Source organism: Triturus cristatus, chromosome 10 (genome assembly GCF_964204655.1).
Source record: "Triturus cristatus chromosome 10, aTriCri1.1, whole genome shotgun sequence".
Lineage (NCBI taxonomy): Eukaryota > Metazoa > Chordata > Amphibia > Caudata > Salamandridae > Triturus > Triturus cristatus.
Window position 1 is genome coordinate 1,051,781,606 of NC_140593.1, and position 16,551 is coordinate 1,051,798,156.

General features: G+C 45.2%; 1 protein-coding gene across 6 annotated transcripts in view; it reads left to right on the forward strand.

Annotated features, from left to right (window-relative positions):
• Window positions 1–8,286: 8,286 nt before the first annotated feature.
• The window catches only part of TNRC18 (trinucleotide repeat containing 18), a 229,662-nt gene continuing 221,397 nt past the window's right edge, over window positions 8,287–16,551 (forward strand). For 5 of the 6 annotated variants that reach the window (XM_085629166.1, XM_085629168.1, XM_085629171.1 and 2 more), the window contains exon 1: window positions 13,163–13,542. The gene's annotated coding sequence lies outside the window, so the exon portion shown is untranslated. Of the gene's footprint in view, window positions 8,409–13,162; window positions 13,543–16,551 lie in introns of those variants that run through there. The other variant, XM_085629167.1, reaches the window with a different exon arrangement.

Below are 16,551 nucleotides of genomic sequence, written 5' to 3' on the forward strand. Positions count from 1 at the left end.
TCACCCGCACAGGGCGCATTTTCACTGCCTAGACCCACCCGAGCCCTGCTCTGAAATGGTTCCGCCCGGTGGCGGTTGTTTATGGAACGGAGCCGGGGGTCGATGGGTGCTGCGCGTCCACGCAGCAAAGTCACAAGCGCGGCTACGATCGGGCAGCAGAGCAGCTGACAACAGTGCAGCGGGTGCAGTAGTACCGGGCCGAGCGACACAACGCACCCCAATTAAAGCAGCCACGAATCCACAAAATGCATCTAGTTCAGTTACCACACAGATATACCATGCACAATAAATCCAGTATCATGACAATGTACCGTGCATACATGTGTCATCCATGCATTCAGTATCATGGGTGCATGCCTCATACACCGCACAGTTCACAAACGCGCCCGAGTCCAATATCTCTCACAACTGCACACATTACCAAGATACATATGTGGCATGATACATTAGCACATAACATTCACTGGCTGTAATGACTTCCAGTGCCATCACCGTAGCCATGTACTGTGGCCCTCCATGGCGTCTGGTGACAGGGTACCGAGCTCTGAGGGGGGCTCGGGTGGTCTGTGATGGTCACCATAACACAAGGCTCCTTTGGGTGGCCACCCCCAGAGGGTGGGGGCAGGAGAAATGAGAGGGCCACTGGGGGAGAGAAGGGGGTGGAGGGCGACACTTGTGTATAGGAACAGCCGCCCCAATCCCAGCGTGATAAGGTGTTCCTGTAAAACAAATGTGTGTGTGGGGGGAGGGGAGGGGACTGGTTAAAATGCGCGGACTCTCCCGTCTAAACAGAGGGTTTCAAACCACTGCTTTTGTTACAATAGACACATCAATCCACCTGACGGACAACTACATTACACGTATACTTTCAATACTATACATAAAGGCAACTCATACATCATACAGTTACACGAATAATAAATACATCTAGTTACCGATCTAAATCTCTTATATTAACGCGTATATCATATGAACGTACACAAATATCATAGTTCAAATCTCGTACTAACATATGTGCAAATCACACCTCCTACATACATTTATATCGTACGTAGATCTCATATCCCATACATACAAATCAGTTCTCATATACAAAATGCATACCATAGCCACACCTCACATCTCAAGCATAAATACATCGTCGACATGCCATTCAAATCTCAAACATAAATACATACTGTACATAGAAATTATGACTCATGCAAAACGACAATGTACATACAACTCACATCCTATACATAAATACACGCCATCCATACAGATCATACCTCGCATATAAATACAGAATACACAATTCGAATGTCGTTCGTAGATCCAGGCAGTCATGACGTAATCGTAACTATCGTACAGAATTGTGCACACTATACATAATAATCCACACTGCACATACCATCATGCATAGACACATGCGTTCTACACATGAATTGACAAGTAAATGAATACATTCAACTCGCGGATTATTCATACATGCACACATGCAGGCTCATACGTGAATGGTGTGCACAATTCCAATATCACACACAGATGTCATACGATTCACACATCACACACAAATACAGATCATACATTTCCACTGTCAGAAACACTGAATAGATTTCCGGCTTCGAACATGTCTTTATATTTCTAACACCGTGCAGACATACATATCATTCCCATACCATACATTCACATATACACGCCATATATTACAGACGTAGCTACCTATATGCAATTGCCATACTATCTACGCACGTAAAAATTCTAATACAAAACAGATATACCTACATACAGGTGCCATGCCATACATTAATACCTATAACAAGATCCATACATACCACTCGCCGTACCATACATTAATATATACATATGATACAATTCAGACGTAGTCACCTATATGCAATTGCCATACTATCCAGCAATACATACATAAACATTCTAGTACAATACAGACTTACCTACTTACAGGGCACATAACATATATACGTTTCCATAACAAGCTCCACACATACAAACATGCATATTATTCCCATCATACCCACATGCGTCTACCACACTATCCAGACAACTTACCATTTCAAAGCCACACATGCCTACCTACAATGCTCATTCAATAGAGACATGCATATCCTTCCAGTATACCAGGTACGCGCCATACCTACAAGCCCCATACCATGCGAAGCTAGATTCCCATACCATACTTCAGATCTACGTTTGCATATACCTACATACAATTTCTATGCCATATTAACTATCGAATACCATACAGACAACCCCCTACCGTCCAGGCACACATACCTACATGCATTCGAAAAGCAAACAGACGTACTCATCTCCGTACCAGAGACAGACCTGCCATCCTACAGTTCCCCATACCGTACAGACATCCATGTAACCCCTATACTTCAGACATGCTTATGTAAAATTAACATATCATACAGTCACACTTCATCCCCACACTATACATATCTACATAAGATCCCCATACTATACAAACTTACAGTCCCCATACCATACGGACACCCATACAGTCTCCATACCACCATACGGGCACGCGCAGTCCCCATATCATACACATACAGTTCCCTTACCATACGGGCACGCGCACAGTCCCACAGAGACACACTTAGTGTCCCATACGAGTACGCGCAGTCCCCATATCTTAAGTCCCCATACCATAGGGGCAGGTGCACAGTGTCGTACCGTACAGGCACACAAAGTCCCATAGCCTACGGGCACGCGCCGCCCTCCTATACAGACACATGCCCCCGCCCCCGCACAGTCCTATACCATGGACACACATAGGCTTCTGCATATTTTGGATCCCGTGTATTCGGTGTGTGGGCGACTCGGGTTGCCTGTGTTTCATTTTAGACCACATACATCTGTTTAGGGGCACTTCCCCTTTCGCTGCATGAGATCTCTCAACCTCCTTCCTTCAGCTCTCCAGCCCGGCCACCAGGGGTAAAAGCCACAGAGAAGCATTTGCTAAAGTCTGCAACCGGCTCTTCATTCCAGAAATACCCCCACAGCCGCCCCCTCGGTCCGGGGTCAGGACAGAGGAATATTGTGCAGGCCACGGAATTCAAGGCGCCTGCCTTTTGCCCCTCGGGCTTTCTAAATACAGCTCAGAATGAGAGGGTATAATGCGGCTGTGTGTCAACCCGGGGATCCGTCGCCCTTTGCAAACAGGCTTCTAGGCTGAAAATGTATGAGATTTTGAAAAATACACAAGCAACGCGGCCCCGTATTCCACCCTCAAAATGGTGCACTTTCCTCTGTTAAGGTCACTTGAGTAGCGCACATTCTTCGGCCAGGCCTGGGAGACGTTACGAAACTCACATGTTACATCTTTTCTAGGCAGTCAATGATTGTTTTATTCACACAGACATTGGAAACCTTGAAAACGGGTGAGAGAGGGTTTGTGGTCTTTCTCGGTACACAAGACTAGTGCAGCAAATTAGAATCCCAAAACGATTAACTAGCTGCTCTTAAAATGGGTGGTTGGTTAACTCTCACGCGGTTGTGAAATGGTAGGAAACGACGTCGTTTGGTAGGAAACGACGTCGTTTGTAGAGGAAGCTGTTGTGCAACTTAGACCACTAAAATGGGTAAGTAAAGTGTGAGTGCGCGTGTGATGCACAGAAGCAAAACAAATACATGCGTTTTCGGCATTAATGTTAAACGTTTCCAGAGATACAGTCACTGACGCAGAATTCATGTCACACTCACGCATGTGTGTATATATATATATATATATATATATATATACACACAGACACTTACACGCGCTCGCACATATGTACGTATGTTTATGTAGGGGATGTATAAATACACACTCCATATATAGAATTTCATGTTTACAGTTCGCCATTATAATTCATTTACAAACAAGCACAGATTACAAAAACTCTGCGTGACAACGCACATGGTAGTAGGTGCAATAAAAACACGCCAAAAATACCATAACACACGCAATAAAGAAAAAGCAAGTGTTCATTTTATATAACATAACGAACACACTCAGAGGATTCAGAAGTGTAAATGTGACCATCAATCCCTCCAGAGTTACCAAGTTTATTTTCCTATCGCGACCTAGGGTGCTTGTGACCTCTTGTCCGAATTAAGGCGCTTTGTGGCCGGGCAGCCATTCATGTTGCGAAACAGCAGAGCCTTGTTGCCCAGGTCGATAAATACATATGGCGATGTCACGTCTCTACATTAGAGACAAAAACATATAAATGGAGCATTGTGCAAACATAAGGCTAAACTGGGATTTATCAACCGACGTCCGAGCAAAACTAGCAAGGGTTAATAATATTAGTAACAAGCATACGGCCTCCAGCGCCTTGAAACCTTAAGCGGTGTTATGTTCGCGCTTTACAAAGAGGAATTATTTTTTATTATATTATTAATATAAAATGGTGTTTCGTTTTTATATATTATTTCTTATATTCAGCTTAAGCACGCGTATATGGTCATTTTTATAACTCCACCTCCCAAAGCAACCCTAATAACTCCTGGTCAAAAAACACAAAAAGCGATGTTGAAATACGAGAAACACACGGGTGACTCAGGGATTACAAAACTTCAAATGTTGTAAGAAGGGCGTGCCCGTCCATCGCTCAGCTTGTGTAAACCAGCAGCTGGGACACAAACACAAAAGACTTATAGGAAAATTAAAAAAAAATAATAAGAAAGCAATTGCCTTGCTGGTTTATTTGAAAGGATATAGATTAATTACGTTGCTGTTACAGGCAGAAGGGGTGTTTTTGTTCCAGGTAGCTGAAATATGGAAATGCAAAACGCCAGAAGCCCCCACTCCCCTCCCCCGGGGTTGTTTTTCTCTCTCTCTTTGCGCAATCCAGAATTTATCTTTTCAGGGACAGCTCTGCCACGTGTTCCGCTAACGTCTGCCAGGGTTAAGCCTGGAAAAAAATACATTTGTGACCAACTGCTCTCCTGGCAAATCAAAGACAGTGTTTGGACAGGCTGGGGTTTATGTCACTCGTGCCTCGCCATATGAGGAGGAACCCGGCTCGGCTGGCAGCGTTAGGACAAACTGAAGCAGCACCCCCTCCCCCACCGCCCTCCTGCACACGGTGGGGGCAGGGGGATGTGCAATGATAGAATGAGAGGGCGAGCCAGCCGTAAATATCGCACGTAACCTTCATCTGAAATGCGGGGCTGAAGCCATTCAGGCAAAGACCAGAGATTTATGTGCAAACACCATATCTCTCGAGCAGGCGGTGCCGTCTCCCGACCCAAAACTCACATTGGTGTACAAGCTCCTGCCCGAGGGAGGCAGTGAGGGGAGCCGAGGCGCGTGAAATACGACCGCCTGGCATCCAAGGTTATTAAAAGGAGCGTTTTCTTTAATTACAGGAAAACAGGACGCGATCCGCCTTTCTCACCTCTTTCCTACGCGCAATCTCTCTCTTTCTTTTGCTCTTAATCAAGGTCTGAGGAAATAGGTCCTTTCGATATGCAAGTAATAAAACATATCGCCTGCATCTTCATTTATGGTAAATTTCACAATAACTGCACATGCAAAAGATGCCATTTCATTTGCGTATGCTTCACGAAAACGATCACACGAGATATATATATATAGAATATATATCGTATAAAACGCATATTGTTATATTAGCAGGCCGCTTTAGTTTGAAAGCATTTTCTATAAGTAGATGTAATATATTCTATAGGTTTTGTTTTATCTAAATAAAATAAAGTACAAGAAAGAAACGCGAGGGTCTGCCATGGTACTTCCGCGAGGCTGCGGTGGGAGTAGGGTATGGATTGATTCAATGCAGCACACCTATCCAGTCTGAGCTGGCTGCAAGGTTCCCTGGGGGTGCCTGCGGGGCTGCCCAAAATGAATGCGGGGGCTGCAGCATTACACCTACAAAGACCATGGCATGCACGCATAGGCACGCCATGGCTCTCCTGCTGTTTTGTAAATTACATTAAGGGGGCATGCGATGTGTAATAAATAATATTAGTTCATAAAAAAACATATGTCGGGATTGTTCAAAACGCGACCACATCAGAAAAGTACACTCTAATTATGCAATATTTCTGCCTTCCTCGGTTACATTTACAGACGTGCTTCTAATTATTATTATTTTTTTTTTAACTGGATATGTTGGCCTTACTCGGGTCGACTTCTTCCTCTCGCACCTGGCTTTTCTACGGAGCAGCCATTTTTTCTACTGTGCAACACACATTTGGAATACAAATGATGTACTGTTACAAACTCATAGTTAAACGTTCACATAGGCGAAAGCCATGAACCGCGGGTACATGCAATGTCTGCTTCCAGTAAACTTTGCAGGGAGAAAGGAGACCGGGTCCAGAAAATGCTACTGGGAAAACTGGTGGCACCTAACAATACAAACGTATATAAACACACATACATATGTAAATGTGTTTGGAGGGCTCATTGTTTATCTGCAAAGAAGAATTTCGGCGGGGGGGGGGGGGGGGGGGGCTGCTTTCGATAAGAAGTATTTGGTCACTCCAGCTGGGAGCAATTATGTGTTTATGTTACAGCCATTCAAAGGAGGGCGTGTGGGGGCTTAAGTCTGGTGGAACGAATAATAGGACAGTCTAGTTGGGGTGGGGGTAGTAATGCAATTAAGAGGAGAGAGAACAATGGGCAGATAGAAAAATCCCCAATTTCCCTCTAGCCTCAATGGATTATTGCTTCAGACACAACACGCATGTATGCAAATCATGATGGATTTATGTAAATACAGAGGGAGCCTGGTCTTTTATCAGGCCTTTTTAATCGTAGGACGAACAGCCTCTAAGGGCAAGCACAAAAAAAATGAAATGTAGCTTCTAAAATTCAAGTGAGATATACTGAAGTCAAAATATTTAGCAACGCAGTCAAGAAATGCAGTGTGATGGGTTCTAGTGAACTGTACAGTGATGGACAATTGCGTATCTTAAGATGACATGTCAGTGGTTAATGTATTTCATGACAAAAGGTTGCGCCGATAATATAGCACATAAATACACATATATGGGGCCCTAAGGAATTATTGGCAATGGTGCCCCCTCTGAATGGTGCTCATCGATTAAAAATGTGGGCCGCATTTGCAAGATTCTCACAACACACCAAAACGTGCGTTTGAACAATTAATTCCTCCATACTAAAATACTGCCCATTGCAACAGAAATGACCCGGGAGCTGGAGGACAGGAGATTAAAGGGGGGGGGGCTGAATGTTCCCCCTTTCTGCTGCAAAATATCACCCACCACACGTAGGAGCGCAATATTTTCACATAAATTCAATAAGTGGGCAAAATGAAAACAAGTACGAAATTACCAAGGTCCTCAAATTGATATCCATACTCGTAATGAGATAGGTGCAGTGAGTGAGCTGTGACGAGTACAACCATAGGCGGCATATACTAAAGCGCTTTCAAAGATTGTCCCCCCGATTGCCCACACCACTAAATCGCATATAAGAGCCAGAAATTTGCTTTCAGGGTGCCTTTTCAGCTGGTCCCCCCCCCCCCCCCATCAAACGTCTGTGGGCGTGAAGTGGGGTGGAGGGAATCCCAAATGACTCCCATGCTCCTAGAAGTGCGACTCTAAAATACATGATTTAAAATACAAAACAAACGAGATCGTGAGAAAACAACGACCTCCAGTTTTACAAGGTATTTGAGTTACATTTTTAATAAAAATACAAAAAGAGGGGGGGGGCGCTACTTTAGAAACACCAGCTGGCATCGATTTAACACCCACGATTAAAATATTCACCAATATATATTTTTTAATCCCAGCAACAAGCGAGGTCAAACCTCTCCATCGAAAAAACACATTTTTACTACTCGAGGATTAACATTTATGAAACCCCAGTGTAAACAAGATTCGGCAGGACGCCGACACGTCGCCGCCATGTTTTCCTCGCCATCCATCTGGGCGGGGAGGCATTCTTTCGACAAAGCAGCACTTTCGTTAATCGCATTTAGCTTTTTTCCTCAAAAGAAGTACCCTCGATGTCATATACCGATATTACGCCGGTAAGGTCGCATTTTGCTGGACAAGAAGGCACTTAAACAACGGCATTCCTTCTCCCCGGGCGCTCGCGCTCCACCCAGTCTCCTCACAAGATGGCCGCCGTGTGGTGTTGTTGCTGCGCCCGGCTGCAGGGAATCAATACAAAGGCGTTGAAGGAACCAGGGGCTGGGACGTGTACCGAAGGCTCAACTCTGCACGAGAAAAACTGGTTTTCATTTTAAATCGGAGAGCGTAAGCGAGCCAATGGCTACGAAGGAAACGGAACACCCGATAACAGCAGAATAATATTTTAAAAAACGGAAACGTTGCAGGTCTTTTTTTTTTTTTGCTGTAATTCCCCACCCGGACCCCGCAGGCAGCTTCTAAACACCGAGGCGGCCACCTTCTTCAAAATAAAGGTAAATCAATAACATCAAAATGTTTCACACAATAAAGCTGTATATGTAAAACTGCAAAACGGCGACCCATTAGACTGCACCCGTTTTAACCCAGAAAGAAATGAGATATAATTAGATCTCCTCGTTAAGAGGTTTAATGAAGAAAGGGAGGTAAACGGCATACCGAAGGTGAAACACAACTGATCCGTGGAGAGGACTGCAGCTGTAATAAAATGCGTGCTGCTACCGCTTGCGAAAACCACTTAACAAAAACGCGGGCGCCATTGGCAAACTAAAGACGAGCAGGCAGAAATTTTATTAGCAACTAAATGATTTATTGTATACGTACCCCACCATCACAATTACAGCCTCGTTCAGCGTCCGGTGTGAAAAAAATCCCATTAAACATTGAACATGCTAGTCATCTTAAAAATAGATTAAGCCGCTCCCATTTTTTTTCTTTAGAGTCAACATTTTAGCAGGAGATAGGAGGTTCCGGAGCTTGAAAATCCAACAGGTCTCTTTGTTTGCCGCAGATCTCGGTTGGACACGGGGTGCTGCAAGACAGGATGACAATTTGCAGCAAAAAAAGGAGTCGAAGAGGATGCGTTACTTTTAAATAAATGGACGGACACAAAGTAATCGCATCTAGCGGCGGCAGCCTTTCATTGTGCTTCAATAACAATTCAGCATTCTGTTCAGGCAGCCATAAGCCTCGGCGTTGCATGCATTTGCTCAACATCCACCCCTCCCCTCTCCCCAGTACCCCTCCACCTCCTTTCCCCCTTTCTTCCTGTTGATCCTTTGGCTAATTTCAGATCAATCCGCCCTTGATGAGTCGTCCTGAAGTTGCCATCCTTTCATTTAGGTTGGGGTGATATTCAGATGAGATCTCCTTGGCTGTTGCACACACAGGCATCGTCCTCCTCCCCCTTCTTATTAGTATTTCAGCTCCCTATGTCCCTCCCTCCCCTTCTCTCTCTCTCTCTCGATCTTTCGGCTTTGCAGAAGGAAGGGGCAGTCTTGAAACAGATTCCACAGGGCTTGGCTAGGGGTAACTTGAAACCGTCTTCAAAGGCGCTCTTTTTATTTGAGCAGCAATACAATGGAGGAATCATTTTTTTTCTCCCTACCTGATAAAACACTTCCAGAGGACAGAATATGGCGATTCTGTTATTCATGACTTAAGCGGCAGGCCCTAAATGTTGTCAACAACCGATAATTGTACAAGCATGTAACCCAACAGAAATTACGGCATGTAACCTGTGAAAGAGACCTGAATGAAGAACAACTGGCAGCATCTATATATATATATATATATATATATATATATATATATATATATATATAGATATATATATGTTGCTATTTTTATGCACCGTAACTCGATCCACGGGTGTTGGGGCGCTTTAAATAAGTACCTGTTACTGAGCCCTCATCGTCCAGTGTCACACATGAGTCTCTGTGGTTGGGACCACCCCTCCCCCCTTAAAGATGTTTCTGACCATAAATCTCCATGCAAACCCAGTTAGCTGAAGCAAACACCAAATGGTGCCCTTCTATGTTTAACACCTTCAGCCAATCCTGGTTTCTAAGCCAACAACACTTTGCATTTGGATTTTTGAAGGCCCATGCTTGTCATAGGGAAGGTGACACCACAAGTCCCATCATGCAGTTGCTTTTTGCTGAAAAGCCAGCAAGTACGGCCACTGTTGCACATGACATTGTGTTTCTTGGCAGAAATGAAGACAATAGACAACACGTTATTAACAAAGAACATTTGCCTACAAGGGGTCATGCAGATCACATGTACTACGGCTGTGTCTGCCTCTCAGCAAGAGCCATTATTGTGGAAACCAAGTTATAGATTGCATTTACATCTTAAGCTGGTCGTCTGAGGGTCAGTGATCCACCTGAATCTCAGAACATCTGCCACAAGTGAAGGATTGCCGGTGGCACTCTTGCACCATCTCCACGGTCAGCAGTGGGTTTGGCATCTCAACAGGAAAGCAGTGATCTAAGAGACACTGCCAGCCATGGAGACAGCGTGCTAACCCTTGGAGCGTGCCTAGGCTTCTAGAGGTCATCGTATGTTGTGATCTCCCTTTAAAATAGAGGAGTGGGGGTGAGCAATACATGAAAATATTCAAGGACAGGGTCATTTGCTCAATTGTGCTAATATTTGGGAACAGGTATTTTTGGGTGCCTTGTTAGAGTCTTGCAAGCAATGAGTTCAAAACTGCAGGCATGTCTGTACTCATGGATGAAATGCCTTTATATGCTCACTAGAGGTGGTAGGTCATGGAAATTTAGGGAGTTTTATCATAGCGTATTGTAATTGGGGAGTGCAGCCTTGGGTAGGAAAGGCAAGATACAGAGTGTGGTCGGGGGCACCATATAATTTGTTTCTTTAGGTGGTGTACGGCAGATTCACCAGAGGGTAGTGAGGAAGGGTGAGGTGAGTTGAGGGACTTCAAACATGTTGTTCATTGCTTTCCTATGACACCATTACCAGGGTGTGGCTAATTCTAAGCTTGGGAAGATGAGATGTGGGATGCACAACATAAAATAATAGTTTTCAATAACAGAGTCTTCTACCTTAGAGTTCCATATGACATAATGAATAACTTGAATTTCGCTCTTGCTGTCTATTTGATTTCCCTTGGAATCTGTCAGTAGAAAACAAAACAAGGCCCACCGTTTGCAGCACACTTAGCTGATCTGACATAACAGTGGCAATGTTCAACCAACAGCTTCCTGCTGGAGGCTAGAACACGGTCTACTCTAGTGCAATTACATAATGCTAGCATGCAACAGTGTAATAGGGTTGTCATAGTGGGTAGCGTACTGCATGCCTATTGCACATAGGAATAAGTCAAATAAACTGTGGTGTTAAAAAAACTGGAAAAGGTACTCCGACTTGAACATGATTGTATGCTTTGAGTTTTACACACACCCTGGTGAACTTGCACTTTTGTGGTATGAAATGGTCCATATGTAACCTGCTCATTGGAAGTAGAAATGATTCCTATGGAAAGTGCTCTGCTGCACATTTGGGCCAAGGTTGTGCTATATAAAATTGCACAAGAAATCATTTTATTAGTAGCTGTCCATTTACAATACTATAAGTAATTTATAATTCTATATGTAAAGGCATGTTAACATACTGCCATACATGGGAACAGTTGCCTGCCATTAAGATTTGTCAGTAAGAGGTCACCCTATAAAACGATGACCCTGAAAAACAGGTCTGGCGGTCGCTGCCAGATCGCCCATGTCCCACCAAATCCCCTAAGCTTGACTTTATGGACAGCAACAAGCTTTCTCAAGGTTAAAACTGTGGAGACAAGATTTAAAACTACATCAGACAAATCATTCCATTCAATGTAATGCTTTATGAGATATATAGCCCAGGCTCACCTCAGATAATTCAATTGAATTAACTTCTGAAAAACATTTTGAAAAAGAAAGATTGGGACTACAAAGCTCGGTCCTTGGCAACTGTGGGTCATTTAGTCAGCTGAGGGGTAGGTAGCCTTTCTGCCCCGAAACAAACCGTGCACAAATCTTTCCAACGGGAGTTGGTCATAATAAAGAGCATTTGAACACAAGTGCATAATGTAAAAACAAAGATTGAGACCTCGATTACAGTCAAGAAGTGTTGCAATATTTACTACACCCGTACATCTCTACACTGCAGGGATCAGAATTTCGACTAAAGGTCACCCAAATACAATTATTGCCCGATACAGTGGGCAGTACCTTAGGCTAGGGGGGCATTGGGTGCGGTCATAATCTGGGACTAGGAACGGCTAGAATACATGGACACTTTGAACATTTTATGCGTAAATAGATTTTGAAATATATTTGAATATGTGGTGTTGATTTGTCTAATCAGATTTTGTGCTAGCTGTACTGATGGATTTTGATAAAAATCCCAAGAAATGCTGAAGATTTCATAAACGCATGCTATGGAGCACAGATAATTTTAGTGCTCGATTTTGCCTTTTGGTGGTTCACCCAAGGACCGCATATGGGGCGCTTGAAAAGTCTTGCACAACAATGAGCTTTTCATCATCCTCTGCACGAGACGGGACTGCAAGATCATTTGCACGGCCCCCTTTAAAATCCGAAATAATGGGTTTACAAGATTCAGTGAAGGGGGCAGCCCTGAACACAATAACACCCACTGCCCCTCCCCCAGCTCTCTCTTTGAATGGACACCAGAGGTCCCCCAAAAAACCTTGTTTAACGCGCATGGGAAAAAGGCCGAGCTCCCTAAATCGTAAATCACATTGTTGTATTGAAATGCAACTTGAAGGCTATCGCAAGGCTGGACGCCTGGCCCGGAAACAAAGCCCCAAGTGTTATTGACACACAAAAAAGCAAAAAATATACTACCGGCTGCATTCTGCCAATCTCATTCGCACGAAGAGTCCTAGAAAGAAATTTAAAAAAAATGTCCACAACATGTTTTTGCACTATCGTGGAAAAATAAATGTGAGAAAAAAGAACTGGATTGCACCTCCAGTCATCTCTCACTTTCTAAGCCAGTGGGAAGACTTGAAACAGCCTAAAAAAATTCTCACCACCGGTTTGGATCATTCAGCCCCGGCCGGGGGGCCTTGACACCGCTGCCGCCCGGGCTCCATAATTGGTTTTATAGGAATGGCGGCGAGCCAAGGTGTTTACACGGGACGGGACTGACAGCGCGCTCGGCCAATGAACTGTTTACTATGGCGCAGGGATTGGCTGGGCCGCCAGGGGGCGGCCTCGGGCGAACAATGCTGGTTTCATTGCTGGAGAGTTTGCTGAGGAAGTTGGAAGGGGTTCGCGCGGGGTGCTTCTTTCCACCGGGGCTGTATATGGAGGTGCGCGGCGCTCGGAGGCAGCTTGAGTGGGTCTGTGCAGCCGAGGGGAGCCGGAGCTCAGTTGCGAACACGGGCAGAGGCCTGCTCCCTGCACAACTCGAGGAGACGGACTTTGCAAGCCCAGGACTCTCGCTGGGGTACGCGTGCGGTACACCCTGGAAGGGAAGGCGGGCCGGGGCAACCTGGATGTGTTCAGGACAAGGGAAGGCAACCGTCACCGGCTAAAGGATGCAGAGGGAGAGAGCTTCCTAAGGAGTACCGGGTCTCGCCTCTTACGCTAAAAGGTAGGGGCTGCTCTTTACTACTGGGCTATCGTTTTCTTGGTTTTCAAAGACTACCTCCGCGTTCAAAACGCACCACCTCCCTACAACGAGGTCTAGCCCAGCAGTGCTTTCGAGTTATGGAAGTCTGAGTAAAGTTCACCTTTGAACTGTAGACAAAATGTGGCTCGGATCGGGGTTCCGTAACACATCCAAAATTTCACAGTAAAAATAACCCTTGGACCCCGCCCCCTAAATAAAACTACCTTTCCCTCTAGCACTGCTTAAGTAGTGGCTTGTAGTTAACAAACATAATGTCGTCTCCCTCTTCCCGGCAGAGTCTGGCTTTGTAGTTTGTTCCTACACGCCCCCCTCTCTAGGCAGACATTGCTCCACGAAAAAGCATGTAAAAGAGTCTCACCCCTGCCGAAAGTCCCCCCCCCCCCCCCCCCCCCCCAATTCAAAACAAGTTTTTCCACATCAAGGACTTGAAGCAATCAAACCAAAAATATTAAGAACGGCGCACAAAATAAAACCGTTCCATGCCTGTTGGGGCCGACAGTTTCTCTTGAGGTCCTGGAATCCAAACGTAAAACCCCCTTTACATCACCATATCTCATGGCATGGAGTTTGTAAGACCTATAGTAATGCCACAGCATTCGGATTCTTGCAAAAGTAGCATTTTCCGCTCTCCTTTGGAAATGGATTGCGCACCCCCACCCCACGCACTCTCAGAACACCTTTGAGTGGGTAATAAAATGTTTGTTGTGGTGTCATTTTTTCCTAGAATTCTACGTCTGAAAAGGGCTCTCAGCGAAAGCACTGCGAGACCTAAGCTCGCAATGTACAGCATATCGCCCTGGACTCTTTGGCATAAACGGTAGTTCTGAACTGAAACTACCCTCTCACGTCCATTATGCAGGAAACTGAATGTTTAAACTAGGTATTTGAGTTTTTTGGTGAGATCTGGGTCCCCTTCGTCTTGCACCATGGTGAACTCCATTTCATGCTTGAAAGGCTGTGAGCCATTCGGGTACTTCCAACTGCGAGAACCTACATGTTTCAAACCGTTCTGTGGTATCTTTGTCCCCCCCCCCCCCCCCCCACGTCCTCGCCTCCCTGCCACCATCGGAGAGTTACAGCCGTTCTGTTTTCCTCAGCGCCCCCACCGCGAGCTGCGCCCATATTCCCTTTCCTGCAGTTTGAAATTTGATTCATTTGCCCTTTCCGTTGGCGTCCAGACATTTTTAAAAATGTACCTCCTGTGCTGTGTCTCGAGGAGCCTTTGAACCCTGAAGCCTTACAACATGCCAGAACTGGCCCATCGCCTCGCTCTGGCGAGACAACAGTACCTTTTGTATATTAATTAACAGGTCTTCTACAGCCCCCCACCCTTTTCAGTATGACTCCCTGGGTAATCTCTCCTTCTCTTTAGCCTCCCATGTTGGTTACATTTGCTCACCAACCCCCCCCAAAAAGTGTTTACAACATCCCTTTTTAGCCCATGAACGGCGTTCCTTGCACTGAGTCACATCTGCAGTGCCTTGCCTTCGCCTTGTTATGCTTAAAGGGGTGTTTGGCGGTGGGGGCCATGGATGGATGGCTACCCCCACCCCTTCTCTAATACACGCTCACTGGAAAACGCACATCTCGTGAGAATCAAACTGAATTGCCCTGATAGAACCCCCCCACCCCCAAAAAAAGCATTTGTGATGCCGCGACTTCAATTCGGGAAGAAATAGGTAGTTTTAAACGGTGTATTTGTGTGCATATATACACATACACACATTGTGGGTGGGCACTTGGTGATGTAAGTAAGAACATCCGCTGTTTGCTTAATTTGTAGCAATGCTTTATATAGTCTGTTTTGACACCCTCCCTGTTTTACTCTTATATTAACATTTGTGCTTCTTCCCACTCACTCCCCACCATAAAACCGCCTACAATCTTTTCCCACCATAACCAGGGGTTCTGCTTCCTGGGGTGCTCCTATCCCGCTCTCCAAGCTAGGTGATATGCCGGAGTTTTACAATTGGTGTGTTCTTTCTTTTCTGTTAATTTCCTCATTACTTCACTCCATCATTGGTGCACTTCCGAGGACATGGGTACAGAGCTGCCCAGTGCCCCTCTAGTTTTCTGACTTTAGATGCAGGTCGCATGACCCCAACCCCCATAGAGATATACACAGAATCCTAGGTGGGGGGATATATTTTTAACTCGCAAACAGTGTTCAGCGCCTGTTTGATATGGTGCATACCATCCACCCCGAGATAGTGGAGAGCAGTAATGTCCTTTCTTATCTGAAATGCCCCCCCACCCCTTCTTTTGTGTGCTGGCCTGTGTTGGGGGGCATTTAAAAATGCAATCGTTTCAGAAGCACACACAGGAGAAGCCCCTCACGAGTTGCATTACGTTCCCCTTTTAACAACAAACCATAAAATGATTTAAAATGGTAAAGGCAGGGAGGGCACAAGCTGTTCCTAACGCAGGCAAATGGGCCGTGTTTGCCCCTTTTAAAGACAGCGCTGTCTGAGTTGTTTCTATTTTATATGCCCTCGCCCCACTGCTGCCCTCCTCAGGATACTCAAACCAGGGTTGTGAGAATCCTTTTTTTTTTTTTTTTGCACTTGAAGAAACGATGCTTAATTAAGCCCACCCCTTCTCTATTTAAATTCTAAGCAGTCTACGCCTCAATATTGTCTCGTTCTATAATGTCTCCACCGATCACATTTCAAATGCTATATATTTTTTTTTAATCCCTTTTCGCCCATTCAATACATAGAGTCCTCCCGGCCTCTTGAACGCATTGCAGACTTTCCTTTCTAAAGCGCGTGCCCCCCCCTTCCCCCTTACTGGAGGAAATAGGGGACATTTGAAGTACTTTGCCAGACGTTTGTTATGCAGCCAGACTCGCTCCCCCCCCAACGTACGACATACAGCTCTTTGAGTGATCTGCCATGGTATAGAACACCCACCCCCCTCTCCTGAGCAGGGACCGACGCAACGGGAGCCCCGGAAATGGCCCGCCCCTTC